Source organism: Callospermophilus lateralis, chromosome 6, assembly GCF_048772815.1.
Source record: "Callospermophilus lateralis isolate mCalLat2 chromosome 6, mCalLat2.hap1, whole genome shotgun sequence".
NCBI lineage: Eukaryota > Metazoa > Chordata > Mammalia > Rodentia > Sciuridae > Callospermophilus > Callospermophilus lateralis.
In genome coordinates this window covers 59,898,163-59,916,548 of record NC_135310.1, presented here as the reverse complement: position 1 = coordinate 59,916,548, position 18,386 = coordinate 59,898,163, and the positions used below count along the sequence as shown (strand labels likewise).

General features: G+C 37.9%; 1 pseudogene; it reads left to right on the top strand.

Moving 5' to 3' along the window:
* The first annotated feature begins 13,988 nt into the window (after nucleotides 1-13,988).
* Nucleotides 13,989-14,651, top strand: LOC143402521 (refilin-B pseudogene; annotated as a pseudogene).
* The last annotated feature ends 3,735 nt before the right edge of the window (nucleotides 14,652-18,386 follow it).

The window sequence follows — 18,386 nt, the reverse complement described above, 5'->3', positions numbered from 1 at the left end:
TCCACCTGATAGAGAACAAGGACTTCTGGTCACTTCCCCAACTTCACCCTCCTTCAGCAGGAAGAGGCTTGGAGATGTCATTGCCCATTTTTCCATAGGAATCGAAGCTAGAAATTGAGAGTAGGGAACAGTGGTCCACTTTATGCTTTGAATATAGCCCTTGCTGCTCTGCCACTGCAATTGTTTTTTAAATGGATGTTTCTTTTTCTTCCTCTGTCCCTGCTCTTCCTTAATCTCTCCCCTTCCCAAATTCTCAGGGAATCAGGACTACCTTTCTTCCCCATCCTAGAAGACTTAATGTGTCCTTGAGTATATACCCAACATAGGAATGAAGTAATCCAGACTTTGGGAATGTCACCAGAAGATGTCAGAAGTGACTATTTCCCAAATTAACAAGTGGATTACAATTCTAACAGAGAACAAGTGGAATATAGGCTTTGAATCACCTTTTTAAAATCCCCCTGTTCTGACTGATGGGCAGACTCACAGCCTCTAGGACAAGAGTTCCCTAAGTGCTGACAAAACTATATATGACAGCAGGATCCACTACAATTCTTATTACACATATAGAGCACAATTTTTCATATCTCTGGTTGTATACAAAGTATATTCTGTGTTTCTCCTTTGCTAAAAAAGCAATAACACTTCTTTTTCCTTTTTCTAAAAAAACAGGAAAAAAAAAAAAGAAATCCAGGCCACCTAGGTCCTTCATCTGTACTCCAGGACATGATGCTCTACTGCCCCCATTTGTGTTAGATCATTGTAGTCCAAAGAGCTGATGGTGGCAACTTAGACAAGGGCAAAAGAAGCTGACTGATTTAAAACTGATCTTCAACGGGTAAATTCAACAAAAGTTGGTGATGAGCTAGATGTACCAGAGAAAGACTAGAGAGAGGAAAGAATATGAGAAGTCTTCTCAGGTTTTGGCTAGAGTGATTAGGTGGCACCCATCTGCAGAGACTTCCTGGAGAGATTAGGATGGGTAATAGGTGGCATGAGATGGCAAAGAACTAAAGCTCCTCTCTGGACATACTTAAGGTCTGAGATTCCTAAAGAAGGAAAAGTCAAGTGAATACATCAAGCAGGCCATTCTGTATGAAGCTTTGAAATTTGAAGAATACCAATATATTTTTTCTCTATTGCTAGACATTAGGAAAAGAAAGAGATTATTTACAGGACTACTGTACAAACACCACCTCTCCTCACTCCTACAGTAAGCTTTCAAAAATAAATCAGATATTACTACTCTTCTGAGAAAAACGGAGGGCCATCTTCAATGTGGACAACTAGCAACCTCCAAATCATGGAACTCAATAGAACCAGGACCTAAGTGCTGACAAAACTAATCATGCACTAATTAAAAATTTAAGAATTTAATAACTGTCATACATTAGCCTTATTTTCTATTTATCATTTTTACCCTTCCCAGTTATTTGCTCAATCAACAACCTGATCAGTTTATTTGACTCTAAATCTACTTTAGGAATTCAGTTGGGTCAGATATTTGAAGCTGCCTTGGACAATGAGTTTACATTAAACCCATCTCCTGCACTAACATATTTCTGCAGCCAGTTTTTACAACTTAATCATATGCCACACTGCACAGTTTTAAACTCTGTTTTAAAATATGCCTTTTGTCTGCCCAACTGAATTTTATTTCCTTTGAGGGCAGTATCTGGATCACGGTCCCTAAACCAGTGTTGAGTACATACAAGCCATTAAAAGGAATTTGTTGAACTGATTTGAAAAGTAACTGTCTAGCCAGCTCCCACCTAGGACCGCTTTCTCTCCATTTCAATCAACTGGATTCGATTCCCTCACACAAGTGTGCATGAAGTCATTAGATTCTCAGTTTATAGTTTTAATGGTTTTGCAACATTAGATGCACAACATATTTTGAAGTACCAAGTATGCTTGAAATTGAACATTTTTATAAAGATAATAAAAGTTAATGACTATCCATGATCTATGATCTGACAATACATCTGTTCTTTCTCATTTTGAGATGATAAAATACCCACCCCAGCTCGTTGTGGCACAGTGGGAAAAAAGAAATATAGTCCTATTAATCACTCTTAACTATCAACTTATTAAGCTATAGTTTCTCAACAGGCTTTTCGTACATGACTGTTAATAGACTGCAGGTGTTTTTGTAAGTCATATTATAATGAAGTTATGTCACAAAGAGATAGCATGGTGCAATAGAAAACCTAGCGGACCAAGAATCAGAAAATCTAGGTTTCAAATTCCAGTTTGGTTAACAAGTAACTCTAAAACCTTGAATAGGTCACTACCTATGCCTTTCGTCTGACCAACTGAATTTTATTTCCTTTGAGGGCAGTATCTGGATCACAGTCCCTAAACCAGTGTTGAGTACATACAAGGCATTAAATGGAATTTGTCTGACTCCCAGTTTCCCAATCTGTGAAATGAAGGGACTGATTGGAAATTAAAGTTGGAATAATTTGCACCAGATCAGTAGACAGGTAACCTAATCCAAAACCCAAGAAATTTATAATGGGCATTCTAACAGAAATCTGCCCACATTATAATAACTTAAAACAAATGATAAAATTGGGACTTCTGTTACTATTACTGACCTGAAAAGACAACTCCATTGCCTAACAGCTGTGGAAGGACACAAAGACAGAGAAGCATGTTTCACATTAAAAAAAAAAAATCTTTCCTACTGAAATATGATAATATCCCTTAAATTGTGCTGAAAATAACTAACATTCAGTATTGGCTAAAGACCTTCTGATAAAGATAGCTGTATAATACAAAAAGTTCCACTCCATTTGTTACAAACGTTCTAAAAGCAAGCTAAATTAAAGCTTAGCTCACAAGAGTATAGAAACCACTGACATAGTTTAACTATACAATACAACAGTCACTGCTCAAGTTCTGGGCCCTACAAATAGAGCTTGTGTCATACAGAAGATGAATTTCTTCCTTTGTTCTTAGGAAGAAGACTGGAAGTTAGCAATTATTAAAATAATTGACTTTGGCCATACCTTTCTGCCTCCCTTTCTATCCCACTTACACTCTATCAGGACATCTAGTTCTGACTATGGAAGTAGCAATCCCACTCTGTCCCACCTACCAAAGGGCTCTATGTTTCCAGAGCCCTTTCTTAAGCCTCCAAGCAATAAATCTATGACCAAAGAGTAACATTACCACAGCTAGACTATAAACAATTTTTAAAGAGACAGCCTATTATCTATAAAAGCAAAAATATTAGAAATCCTTTTAACAGAATATTGTGCCATCACAAAAATGTTTATGAATAATTTTAATGGCATGAAAGATGTTTAAATAATGCTAAGGAAATAAAGAAGATACTAAAATACTATGTTCTTTATGAATTCAACACGGCAAAAAATATACTGAGGGGGCCTGGCAATATAGCTCAGCAGTAGAGGGACTTTCCGCCTTGCATGCACAGGTCCTGGGTTAGTTAGATCCCCAGCACCAGGGGTAGAGGGGATACAGAAGGAAATGTAATACAATTATTGGGTAGTAGAATCATAATTTATTGCTAGTCCATACTTCTCAGGTTTTCCCATATCAATTAAGTACCATTTTATTACTAAAAAAGAAAAATGAGGAGAGAAAAATGTTAATTCAAATAAATCTCCAATTGGTAGAATTTTAGAAAGATAAAAACTGTTAATTATCATGCAATGTGGAAACAGCTTTGTGAGCAAGGGAGCATTCCCTTTTTCTGACTGTTTACAAAAGACTTTAATTAGGAGAGTTATTTTAAATTAACCAGATTAATTTAATTAGTTGATTAAGCTTATAAATTATAAGTTTTGTGACTATGAAAATATTACTTATCACTACTGCTGTGACATTTCACAAATTCAATAAAACCTACTACTAACAGTTCTTTTCCATATTAGAACTGAATGTTTCTTTTAATACATACATATATGTTTTCTATAACATAGGAAATAACAGACATATGATTTATATAAACAAGAAAAAAAGGTTAGGCAGTGGGAAAAGTCCATCCCATCTTATAATTCTTTCCCAGATAGAGAAATAGTGTCTTGTCTTCTCCCCAGAAATTTTCTTTACATATATCCTAATATATATTTTATTTCACACTGATCACTTCTATACATCTATTACTACATTTAATAAATCTTAGAAACATTTACATATCAGTATATATTGATCCATTTCATTGTTAAAACTAATTGATATTCTATTCTATGGATATATTATTAGTACTCTATTAGACATTGAGATTATTCCCAGTTTTCTCATCACACAGATCAAAGACTGTGTGCCTTTTACAAATCTGATACTGCCAAATCGTCTTCCAAAGAATTTATACCAATTTAGACTCCAGAGGGATATTTCTGACGAGCACAGATTCTGTACAGCAGTCTCCAAAGTTTTCAATAGCCAGGAAGGTAACATGAATCAGTAGTGAAGCAGGTTAGAGTAAACTGGAGAGCACCCCAGCCATCAAATAGCAGCTTCCACTCAATTCCAGGGCACTAATACTGCTTTGTAGCAATGTGCACCCAATGTTTTCAGATTGTCTCATTTCTTGAAAGAAACCAAAAACCTGGACATCTGCAGGAAACCTCTAGGTTTTCTTTATGTTGATAACTCAAAATTTTAGAATTAACATGACAGACAAAACACACATGTAAGTAGGCATTGTTTCAACTTGTAACCTGTGCTTTAAAATTTGCTTTTTTCCCCACAATTACCAGACTGTCACAATAATAGGGCTGTGGTTAGCAGATGATTTTGAAGCTGGAATTTCTCTATATTACATTTTGGATTTGGATTAGCTTATCTACGTTAAGTATTGAATTGGTTTTATTAAGTATGTAGTCACTGTCTCCTCAAACTATTTGGGATAATTTAATCTACTCTTGCCCACATATTTTTATTAATCAGTTTCCAACAATATGCTTCCTTTTCTTATATTTTCATTCTATGAGAATGCTGTTCTGTTTTCTTCAGATTGGTCTTTTCCACCTTAAATACTTGCAAAGGGGATCAATCTGACAATGCAATTTTTTTATAAACAAAAATAGGTGTTTGTAAACATTAGAGTTATAAGCAATATAATACTAAAGAAGTTATAGTGACCTGTATGAAAACTCAAGGACTATTTTATAATTAAATTTGGCCTGAAGGGATTTTATGTCCTATTTTCTTTGTTTCCTTTTCTTGCACACTTAGGTAAAGGAAAATCATTGACTAAGTTGGTCAAAGAAATCTGAGATAAAGACAAAACCTGACTGGTGGGCATGGTTTGAGCATTTAAAAGCTATTAGAGCTCTCACCACAAACAGTAGGACTCCTGGAAAAGAGAGAATGAGCTAGTTGCCATTTATTCACCAGCCTTGAGAAAAATGCAACAAGGTACACTGTGAAAGCACTGTCAAACCCCAGTCTTACGGTATTTCCCTCTTAGGATTCCCCCCTACACACACCAGGGATTGAATCCAGGGGTTAACCACTGAGCAACATTCCCAGCACCAATCCTGCCCTCCTTGTTTTTCATTTTTTATTTCAGATAGCATCTCAGTTGCTGAGGCTAGCTTTGAACTTGTGATCCTCCTGCGACAGCCTCCTGAGCCACTGAGAGTACAGGTGTGCACCATCATGCCTGGCTCTCTTAGGTTCTTATCTAGCTCTGATAGACCCAAGACCCAATGAAAACTTGGGATCCTTAATTTCTAAAAATCTGAGTACTTTGCCCTCTTGGTACAAATGCCTCTTTTATATATAAGAATGATGGTCTCAGAAGCTATAAATGTTTAAAAGAGATAAAAATCTTTTTTAATTTAGAATTAAGATGGCCAGTGTATGCAATGTTGCAGATAAACAACACTATACTTAAAGAAGTACATTTTACAATGAGGGTTCCATGGTTCAAATATGCCCCCTCCAGAAGTTCATATGTTGGAAATAATCCCCAAATACATGTTAATGGTATTTGAAGGTGGAACTTTTGGGAAGTTATTAGGATTAGATGAGGTCATAAGGGTGAACCTCTGTGATAGCATTAGTGGCATTAAAAGAAGCAGAAAGACCTAAGATAGCAAGTTTATTGAGTCTTGCTACATGACACCCTCCACTATGTTACAATGGAGAAAGGACTCACTAGATGTTGAGTAGATGTCAGAGCCAGGCTCATGGGTATCCCAATCTCCAGAACCATAAGACAAATAAACTAGTCTTTATCAATTACCCAGTCTCAGGTATTTTAATACAGCCACAGAAAACAGATTTAGACAGAGGGACCTATTGATGTTTAGAAGCTTCTAACAATGTTACAAAACTTTTATTGCCTTTTAAAAGATTCTTTATAAAAGACAAATGGAAAGATTAAGTAACTGGTTAAGAAAAAAATGAATCTCTAAACTTTTCAGAGTTATTAAGATGAAAGAAAGCTAAAGTGTTGATACTCTGGTGAGTTTGGTTTCTTTAGGAGCCAAGGCATAGAAAATACTTTCTCTGCCCTATTTGTTAACAGGCTCTGCCCTGAACTCAGTAATCTAGCTAAAAATACAGAAACTAAATTGCGAATACCACTCATGGTACTAAATCAAATTCCAAAACACAACTTTCTGGCATTTAGTTGGTTATTTTTGAAGAGCTTTTTAAAACAGTCACATCAATAAAGGAAATCTCCATTTATAAAGATGTCTCCCTCTCTGCACCAGGAAAAGGAGGAGGATTAAGTCACTGGAAACTCTTACAATGGAGCAGGCACTGACTTAAATTTATATAGCAAGCCTTTCCTTTGTTTAGGGTGTTTTTCTGGCCATCTTTTCTTTACTGGACCAATGTCCTTTTTGGTTTGGGAAAATTAAGCATTTAGGTCTGTGCTTTTGAAGTGTAAATTCCCTAAATTGTTTTATCCAAGAGTCATTCCTTAGGAAATACAAATTTAAGTCTGCCTTCCTAACAACTGCATAGGCTGTTTTAGTCAATTTTTTCACTGTTGCAACTAAAAGACCCAACCAGAGCAATTGTAGAGGAGAAGAAGGTTTTTTGGAGGCTCACAGTTTCAGAGATCTCATTCTATAGACTGCAGGTTCCATTCCTCTGGGCACAAGGAGAGGCAGAACATCATGGCAGAACAGTATGACAGAGGGAGCAGTTCACATAATAGTCAGGCAGCAAAGAGAGAGAGAAGCCACATTCCAGTTATAAAATATATACCCCAAACCCCCAAGTCACACCCCCAGTGACCCACTTCCTCAAGCCACACTCCACCTGCCTCAAGTTACCACTCAGTTAATCCCAGGGATTAATTCACTGATTAGGATAAGGCTATAACCCAATAATTTCTCCTTCTTGCATTGTCTTACACATGAGCTTTGAGGGACATCTCATATCCAAAGCATAACACTAATGAAATAGGTAACTGAGAGACTGACAGTTGAAAAGGGTGAGAAAAACTATTTGGAAACTGTTAAATTAAAAATCAAATGAAAGGGCTGGGGTTGTGGCTCAGTGGCAAAGTGCCTGCCTTGCACATGTGAGGCACTGGGCTCAATCCTCAGCACCACATAAAAATAAATAAACAAAATAAAGATATTGTGTTTATGTATAACTAAAAAAAAATGAAAGATGAAAGATCTATTTCTATGTTTATGTATGTCTATATGTTATGTTATGTATATGTGATATTTTTCTTTCTTGGATGATGTTGCCAAAATTTATAAAAAGCTCTATCAAATTGACTTGAAAAATAAGTGCTTATATACAGTTATTACCCCCTTCTCCATGGGGGATCCACTCCAACACACTCAATAAATGCCTGAAACCACAGAGTGTAAACCCTATATATTTCTTGAACACAAATGTTTGCTGCTAAACAGAGCAGGCATCTTTAGGGGCAAATGCCTACACTTATGGGGGTTGGGGGGAGAAAGCTGCCATTCCTTTAAAAGACTGTTAGTGCATTTTTAATGTTGTTTGTTCTTTTTCTTTCAGCTAAAACTTTTTGGAGCCAGGCATGGTGGCATCACCTGTAGTCACAGCACTGGGGAGGCTAAGGAAGGAGAATCCTTTGAGTCCAGGAAACAGAAAACAATCTAGGCAACATAGCAGGACCCTATCTCAAATTAATTAACTAATTAACTTTAAAAACTCTTTGGAAAAACTTAGGAATAAGGCAAGGTCACTGAGTCACTCTGTCTCTTTCTTTTAGGAGACTTTAGAGTAAACTTGGCTCATTTTGATACTGAATTGAGCATGCCCAAAATTCATCTTTTCATTTTGAACATTGCTTTCTGACCTTAAACTAAATATGCTCATAAATGTGGCCACTTACACATGTACTTTCCTATATGTATATATACAGGTTCCTCAATAAAACCTCCATCCTACACCTTCTTTGTTCAGCAAAAGCATTGCTTTTGCATTGCTTTTGCAAATAACTCCAGTGCTTTCCTTACTTGCAGCAAGTAATACAACCTCCACTCTTTATCTTCTGGTTGTGCTGTTTGGCTTTGCAATCACCAAGATACAAATCTTTGTTCACATAGGCACTACGATAGTGTTAAGTTACTTATGCCTGGGTAACACATACAGCATGGATCCGCTGGACAAAGCAATGATTTACTGCCAGGTGGGATGGAGCAGACTGGTGCAAGATTTCATCCTGCTACTTAGAACAATGCATAATTTAAAATCTATGTTTTTTGTTTTGTTTTGTTTTGTTTTTTGGTGCTTGGGATTGAACCCAGGGTTTTGGGGCATTTGAGGTAAGCACTCTACCAATTGAGCCATATCCCCAGCCCTCTAAAACCTATGAACTTTTCCTGGAATTTTCCATTTGATAGTTTTGAACCAGGGTTGACTGCAAGTTAACTGAAACCACAGACAGCAAAAATGTAGATAAGGAGGACTATTGTATTATCCCATAAAAACAGGAACTAACTCAAATATTTTTCAGGTTTATGTGACATGGCTAAATCTTTGGTAAATAAGACTAATGTTGCTGGCTTAATGAAAAAGGCTGTGATATCTGAGAAGAAAGAAAGAAATTGAGCTTTAGACTTCTTGTTTTGATGATGGGCCTGACAAGTAGATGCTGTGAAAATGGTTAACAGGGAAATAAAAATTTGAGATGATGGCTAGCTTTTTTCTAATGTCTCCTGAAATTTTTACCAGCAGTCTAAGCATAAGTTAAGAATAGTAAATTAAGGTGTTAGTAAGAGAAAAGTTTATAAATGAACTATTTAATAATTATTTTTTTAATTTTTTTTAGTTATTGATAGACCTTTATTTTATTCAATTATACATGGTGCTAAGAATCAAACCCAGTGCCTCATACATATCAGGCAAGCACTCTACCACTGAGCCACAATCCCAGCCCCTGATAATTATGTTTCATATCTTTACCTAAAAAGTTTTTCAAATCTTCTAAAGGTAACTTATACCTTTAGAATTTTGTTAATTTAAGCTGAATGATGAATAGTCATTGACTAATCAGGTCATTTCCAAATAAAATAAAGTGCTGAACTATTAATTGCTGAACATAAAGTTTCTTTTACTTTTGGCTTCTTTAATTTTATTGAAAGACAAAATATAATTGAATGTGTTATTAAATATATCCTGTTCCACAATGAAAAAACTAGGACTGGAGACAGGCAGCTCAGTGGTTACCTCATATGTGTGGGGCCAGGAGTTCAAACCTCAGCCTTGAGGGAGAGAAAAAAAAAAAAAACACAGTGTGTCTAAAAGGGAAAAAAATGTTCTACATATTTTTAGAAATTATGAAATGTATATTCATAAAATTCTGGTGTACAACAGTTAAAAATCCTGTTTTCTGAAGTTTCACTATAAGTTAAGGTTAGCAAGAATAAAAATTCTAATTAATACATGGGAATTTAAACAACCCCATATGTGAGGGAAGTAAAACACGTTTTGGGTAAGAGAATCTTAAATAAAAGATGTGTTTTTGTTGACAGAGAATAATTTTTGTCCTACAGTAAAATGATTGCTGTTATAAAATGACAAAGAGGCAAAGTACAAGCCAAATAACTGAAAGAACATAAAAAGATTTGGAAGGTCGGTGGGAGAGTGATTTTGTGGGAGATACTTTATTCGACCAAGATGGTCCCAACTGGAAGAGAACTGCTTGTGCTTTTCTAAAAAATTGAGCATTCAAATAAAAAGTATAATGATGCAAAACAAAAATTTGGTCCTGTCAAAATGTTTTCTTGGCTACTAATCTGCTCTTAATAGGAAAAGGTTTTTCTTTATACCTGAAGGTAAATGCCTTGGAAACAAAAGTTCTGTTTTATCAAGATGGTTTCCAGTGGTTCAGTTTGTCTTTATTAAGTCTCTGATTAAGTCTTTGATATTAAATCATTGAGAAAAATGAGTCTTCTGGATTATTATAGAGCTAAGGTTTTTTAATCTGTGTAATCTTCTATATTTGCCTTTAAACACTATTAATTATCACCTTGGTTAAATGGATGACTATTATTCACCATGACCTGTGTTCGTATTTTGGTCAAATGTTTTAAACTTTTGATATTTTTTATGAACTTCCCAGAATCAGATTCTAAATCAACACTTTTTCTTGACCTTAAATTAACTTTTGGATTTTCCAGTTCCCTGGAAAGCTGCAAAGGATATATACAAGGTGAGAACCTTAAAGAGAGAGAGAGAGAGAGAGAGAGATTCTAAACAAATTATATTTATCTGATATTCTAGATTATAGGGGAGCACTGACAAATAAGAAGTGCTAAACCTTCTTTGGATATACTTACATTGTTTTATTAATATGCTTCAAAAAGTAGATGAATTTCATAGAAATCTCATATTTTTGAGATTTTAGTATTATTAGTCATAATTGTTAATTTTTAAATGTAAACAAAAGAAAAGGCTGATTTTCCTTGCTTTTTTTTTCATTATTAATGTAAAGAACTCTCAACAGACCTGGCCATTTTAAGTCTTGTCCAAAGTTAATTGCTCTATTCTGATGTTTTTATGGAAGCTCTTTGCAAGAATCTGTAACCTAAATTGTTGAGTCTTCAAGGTGATTCATGGAAAGAACTCTGATGAGTATAGGTTTCTAGTAACTTTAAGATCATACTATTGGACTGGATAAGAATTTTCAGAACTCTTAATAAATAATGTTACTCGTTTATAAAATTGCTAACCCATGATGGAGATTTGGACCTACTTTTTCTTCTACTAGAAACTGTGTGTCTGGTTTAATTCCTTTCTTTGATCCACGTTGAGTTGAGTTTTGTGCATGATGAGAGATAGGGGTTTAATTTCATTTGGTTGCATATGGATTTCCAATTTCCTCAGCACCATTTGTTGAAGAGGTTATCAATTCTCTGATATATATTTTTGCCACCTTTGTCTATTATAAGACAACTGTAATTATGTGGTTTAGTCTCTGTGTCCTCTTTCTGTACCACTGGTCTACCAGTCTATTTTTGTGCCAATACCATGCTGTTTTTTTTTTTACTATTGCTCTGTAGTATAGTTTGAGGTCTGGTACAGTGATGCTACCTGCTTCACTCTTCTTGCTAAGGATTACTTTAGCTATTCTGGGTCTCTTATTTTTCCACATGAATCTCAGCCCCAACTTCCTTAATAAGACTCCTATAGCACAAGAATTAAAATCAATAACCAATAAATGGGATAGCACAAGAATTAAAATCAAGAATCAATAGGGCTGGGGATGTGGCTCAAGCGGTAATGCGCTTGCCTGGCATGCGCAGGGCCCTGGGTTCGATCCTCAGCACCACATAAAAATAAAGATTTTGTGTCCACCGAAAACTGAAAATAAAAAAAAAAAAGAATCAATAAATGGGATGGATTCAAACTAAAAAGCTTCTTCTCGACAAAGAAACAATCAGTGAGATGAATAGAGAGCCTACATCTTGGGAGCAAATTTTTACTACTCACCCATCAGAGCACTAATCTTGAGGGTATATAAAGAACTCAATAAGCTAAACATCAAAAAAATAAACAACCAAATCAATACATGGGCCAAGGAACTGAACAGACACTTCCCAAAAGAGGCTATACAATCAACAAATATATGAAAAAATGTTCAACATCTCTAGCAATTAGAGAAATGCAAATCAAAGCTACTCTAAGATTTCATCTCACTTCAGTCAGAATGGCAGCTATTATGAAGACACAACAATAAGTGTTGGCGAGGATTTGGAGAAAAAGGCACACTCATACATTGCTGGTGGGACTGCAAGTTGGTGCAGCCAATCTGGAAAGCAGTATGGAGATTTCTTGGAAATCTGGAAATAGAACCACCATTTGACCCAGCTATCCCTCTTCTCGGTCTATACCCAAGGGACTTAAAAACAGCATACTACAGGGACACAGCCACATCAATGTTTATAGCAGCACAATTCACAATAGCTAAACTGTGGAACCAACCTAGATGCCCTTCAATAGATGAATGGATAAAAAAAATGTGGCATATATACACAGTGGAATATTACTCAGCAATGCAAGAGAATAAAATCATGGCATTTGCAGGTAAATGGATGGAGTCAGAGAATATAACGCTAAGGCTAAGTGAAGTTAGCCAAACCCAAAAAAAAACAAATGCCGAATGTTTTCTCTGATATAAGTGGACTGATTCATAGTGGGGTTGGGAAGGGAAGCATGGGAGGATTAGATGAACTCTAGGGAGGGGTCATGGATCTAAAAAAAGATGGTGGAATGAGATGGATATCATTACCCCAAGTACATGTATGAAGACACGAATGGTGTGAATATACTTTATATACAACCAGAGATATAAAAAATTGTGCTCTATATGTTTAATATAAAATGTAATGCCTTCTGCTGTTATGTATAACAAATTAGAATAAAAAATTGCTAACCCAATATCAAGCAGAACAAGAATTAATTAAATACTAAGGAAATACTGAGGCAGATGTTCATGCTGGGTCAGGCAGTACTAAAATTGTGAAGATATGTAATTGGAATGATATCTAATTGATTGATCCAAGTCAAATTACCCATGACAATTATTTAATAAATAGTGCTATACCTGAATTGAACAAATAAAATTGGTACAAGTTATAAATCTAGTAACAAGCCAAGGCTCATGAGTGCCTGGACAGCCACCAGTCTGAGTCTCTAAAACTTCCACTACCAAAAGCTCTTCACTTTATGACTCCTCATGGAAAGATAAATGATCCAAATTATGAGAAAATATTGGTATGGTGACTGTTCTAAAATTGCTAAAAAGGTTTATGACCAATGTTCCATTTATGTAACCCACAACCCTGAGCAGAAAAAACATTAGGTATGTTTCTATTACCTAATGGGCCATTTGAAAAGTTACAGGGGACTTCATTCGACTGGCACTTTCAGTGCATGTTTTCTGGTTGTATAGAAACTTACTCATGCAGGAAACCTGGTGCTGTAACAGGTATCTAAAAGGTTATTCAGAAATGTGTTTCTCTTGTGGGGAATTATTGGAGAAATCAGCAACAGGGGTGTATCCATTTCACTGGATAAATTGTAAAATAGTAAGTAAAATATTACAATAGCCCTAGGCAAAGCTAACTGAATCAACTGAATTGCCTTGGCCAAAGGTATTGTAGGTTGACCCCACTGTGGAAAACAAAAGTCCATCCCTTTATGAAATAGGCACTGGGAAGCCTATGCCCAAGATAGCAGGATCTCCTGTTTCCCCACTCTCCTAAACTCCTATGAATAAATGATGCCAGGCTTTAATGCATGATGCCCAGGAGTATTTTAACCAGGTAAAGGGAGCTTTTTGTGAGTCAACAATGGAGGACAATCAAATCCTTCATGATCTAAAACCTAGATACTTCCGGGCGAGACCCCGACGACGCGTGGTGGCCAGGCAGGGAGGGCGGCCGGGCAGGGAGGGCGGCCCTGAGGGCAGCGCCCGGCCCGCTGTGGGTCCCTCTAGTCCCTCTCATCCGCGACCCCCACGGCCGTGTACTCCGGAGCCCGCCACGCACACAGCCATGGTGGGTCGGCTGAGCCTGCAGGATGTGCCCAAGCTCCTGGACACGAAGAAGAAGGGCGACGGCGTCCTAGACAGCCCGGATTCGGGGCTGCCCCCCAGCCCCAGCCACTGGGGGCTGGCGGCGGCCGGGGATGGCGGCGGCGGCGGCGGCGGCGGCGGGGAGCACGCGCCGGTCCCCGGGACGCAGGAGCCCGATGTGGTGGTGACCCCAGCGGCCCCGAACCCAGCCTCTCTCCCCAACACCCTGGCTGTAAGCTGCTCACCAAAGCTGTGTCCCCTGTCCTTTGGCGAAGGTGTGGAGTTTGACCCCTTACCATCAACAGAAGTAAGGTACACTTCCTCAGTCAAGTATGACTCGGAGCGACACTTCATTGATGATGTGCAGCTGCCACTGGGCCTGGCAGTGGCCTCCTGCAGCCAGACAGTGACCTGCATCCCCAATGGCACAGGGCGCAACTACAAGGCTGAGGTGCGCTTTGAGCCCCGCCACAAGCCCACCCGCTTCCTAAGCACCACCATTGTCTACCCGAAGTACCCCAAGACCATCTACACCACCACCCTGGATTACAACTGCCACAAGATGCTGAGGAGGTTCCTGTCCAGCGTGGAGCTTGAGGCCACAGAGTTCCTGGGCAGCGATTGCCTCTCGGATGAATGCTGACTCAGAAGGAGGGAGGGCTTGGGGTTGAGCCAGCTTCTCAGCTGACTTGGTCCCCAGACTACCCTGGGCAAGTTGGGCGACATTGCCCTTGCTTATCATTCTAGCCCTAGAGTCGGACCTGGGGATACCTCTAAGCCCAGCCTGGGGGAAAAGTCACTTCATCTTGCAATTATTGAGATATTCGGTTTTGTTTTTAATTTTCAAATTATCTTTAAAAGGAATATATTTCCTGGTTTGCTGCTTTAAAAGGAGTGTATTTCCAGAGTTTCCCGAAAGTCTCGATTTGATGAGAAAATAAAAAGAAAACCAGAGCAAAAGAACAATGGCAACCGTTTGAACCAGGGAGGGCGGAGGACGGCTCTTCCTCCACTGTCAGTGTGTCTGAAAAAAAAAAGCTTGGAAAAGTCACTGGGACAGAAAAAGTGAGCTTTAAGACCTTCCAGCCACAGGTGTCTTCCCAGCAGGGAAAAGTGTAGCTGTTTCAATAGGTTGTGATGCCCATATGTGTTCAATCTGGGGAGAGCCGAGTTTCATTTCATTCTTTATTTCCACTTCCATTTTTATTTCCTGTTAACCAAAACTTTTGGAATTCTCTTGAATGAATAAAATTATATTATATATATATAAATATGGAAAAACCCCAAACCAAAATAAGAGATGCCTTTAAAAAAAAAAAAATCCACTTCACTGCATTCTCTCCTGTTTCAGAAGGTCAGGTGAACAGATGGCCCAGTTTGGGGGCAGTGGCTTCCGTCTGTTCCCTGCAGGTGGGCTGCAGGCACAGGCATTGGTGACATCCTTGCACACTTGGCATCTGGTTCACGTCTTGTGTAACTCTCCCGATAGGTAATGTGGGATTTCAAAACTACTTTCCCATTTTTTCATAAAGGAAAATATAGCAGAGGGCACTTCTGAGAGAGATGGCATTTTAAAAGAATGCTTTGGAAAACATTTTTGGAACTCCAGAAGGGAGGTTTCCACTCAGGACTGACATGGCTAAGACCCACTGCCACCAGGAAGAGACAGATGTAGATGTTTCTAGTGATCCAGTTCATCATGACTATCTCCATGGACCCAAGTTTAGGATTTTGGTGGTGTCAAAATTGCAAAGAAATTGGGTCTAATGCAAAAAATGAGGAATCTTGCTTAACATCCTCTGAGGTTATGCTTTGGTGAATTTAGTGTAAGGAATCATGTCACAACTCAGACTTTACTGCCCGGCTACTGTAGCCAAAGTGGACATTTCTTTCCTGCCACTATATAAAGGGAAGTGACCACCATGGGGTTAAGTGTGAACTGAAGATGTTCCCACAGCAACCTCAAGAGCTCAGCAGAGCCGCTGCAGCAGGGATGGTGCTGGGTGGGGCAGAGGTGGCACCAGGCTGCCCTTCCTCACTGGACTCTCACCACCACCCCACCACACCCAGCTCCAACCCGATTCTCCTGCCAGTCTCTGCAGGGCTGGAGTGTAGAAAGTGGCAAATGGACTCCCCCAACCCCGCAATATTGAAAAAAGACAAACCATACATATTTCCTTTGAATACATCCAAATTATGTCAGGTGCCCCAGGGTTACAGCGCTCTGTAAGCTCTGCCTCCTGCTGTATCTCCAGGTTTTTATGGATGGCATTCTTCTGTCCTAAAAGCAGAATTGAGAGCTCTCTGGGAACCCTGGAGCCCTGATTTTTGTTATGATGAAAGCAGGAGCCCTCTTAGAGCCATTGTTGAGGCTCATGAACATAAGCCTCTCTACTAAGGGAAGGTTCCCACTGGGGTTCCTAGAGGGCTCACTCTTGGCACTAGTGGGGTACCAGTAGTATTAAACCTGAAACTAATTCGATTGGGAGAAAATCTTGCATTTTGTGGCCAATCAGACATTCCCAGAGGTGTAGATAAATCAAGTCACTCACCAAAAACCAGTGGGGCTGGAACATGCCTTTTTTTTTTTTTTTTTTTAGTTGTAGTTGTGTAGACACAATACCTTTATTTCACTTATTTATTTTTATGTGATGCTGAGGCTCAAACCCAGGGTCTCACATGTGCGAGGTGAGCACTCTACTGCTAAGCCACAATCCCAGCCCATGGAACACACCTTTTATCCCAGATATTCAGAAGACTAAGGGAGAACGATCCCGAATTGGAGAAAGCCTGGGCAATTTAGCAAGGTTCCATCTCAAAAAAATAAAAATTTTAAAAAATCTTTAAAAGTCACCCTCCAAAAAATATATGATAACATGTGTTCTAAAATACTTAATTGGGCTAGGGACATTAACTCAGATATAGAATGCAGGCTTAGCACACACAAGACCCTCAGTTCAATCCCCATCATCAACAACAACAACAAAAAACTTAATAGAATATCATGCAACTTTAGATCTCCTTTTTGCTGAGTGGAAGTTCACGTATGGGATTTTACAAGCCTAAATGTCATACCTATCTTTCCCAATTTTGCTACTAAAGCAATTTAAAAGGTGGCTGATATTGCTATTGACACTGCCACAAAACACATTAAGGAAATTTTCAAACGAATAGAATGTGTGATGTGTTTACAAACGCAGCTAACAGGTGGTTTTCAGGCAACCTAAGTGGCAGATGGCAAAAATCCTGGTTTTTTCCAGGGTTTCCTAACTTTTATTCTATTGAGTCTCCTGATCACTACTAATTGCAATGATAGGCTAACAACACAATTGGATACTTCATTAAACCAGACCATTCTATACCAAACATTAAACCAGACCATTCTATACCAAACTATGGTATTCACCAACAACATAGGCCGAATACAACACTATAGATCAACTGGACTTAAATACTGTTAAACTATATTTACACTGCCTGAAGTTTGATTAATTTTGATTATTTCAGTTTATAGAGGCTCTTGTTCAGGAGTACACTTCAATCTTTTGGGATTATTCTGGTAGTCATCATAAAATCCCCGGGGGCACTGTATCTCACCTCAAACCTTAAATGTTTGTTGTATGCAGTCATTCATTGAGTGTTGAATGATCTCACTTCAACTAGACCAGCAAGAACATAAAGAATTATGCAAGTAAAGTGACACTTTCACATGTGAATTCCATATTGAGACCAACTAAGTCTATTTATAATGGTGGCAGAGAATGGTCCCAAAGTCCAAAGTTTTAGTCAATCTCTCAAAATTGGGAGGACAACCAAAAGGGAGAAATCATTAAACTTAATTTGGCCTGATGAAGTCTCTTATTTGGACCTTTATATAACAAACTGAAAACGTCATTTAGGAGTATATTCTCATAACAAATAGCTAAGTCTCAGCCAATACAGCAGACAGGCTTCAGTCAATCTGCAAGCAGTCAAATGTTTTTACCATGTTCAAACAGGCCAATGCTGAGTTATAACCAATAAGGCTATCTCTGTACTCATTTCCATTTTCTATCCATTAATGCTTTTCAACTACACAGCAAACTGTAGTTCTCTGAACTCATCCTGGTGCTGAGAACTGTTAGATTCTAGAATCATAAACAAAAACCAATTAAGACTTTCAAAACTAGATTAGTTTTTAAAGAATTCCTAATATTTCATGTAATTTCTTGAGAGATTATTTTCTTAATATTAAAAAAAGTAACAAAACAGAGCCCCAGATAATAAAGAAAAATTTTTATATTGTCTTGGGTCATGTTTTTGTTACTTTCAGTGTATAAATCTCTTGATTAAATGTCACTGAACAAATACACTGGCTGCTCATCAACAATAACACAAC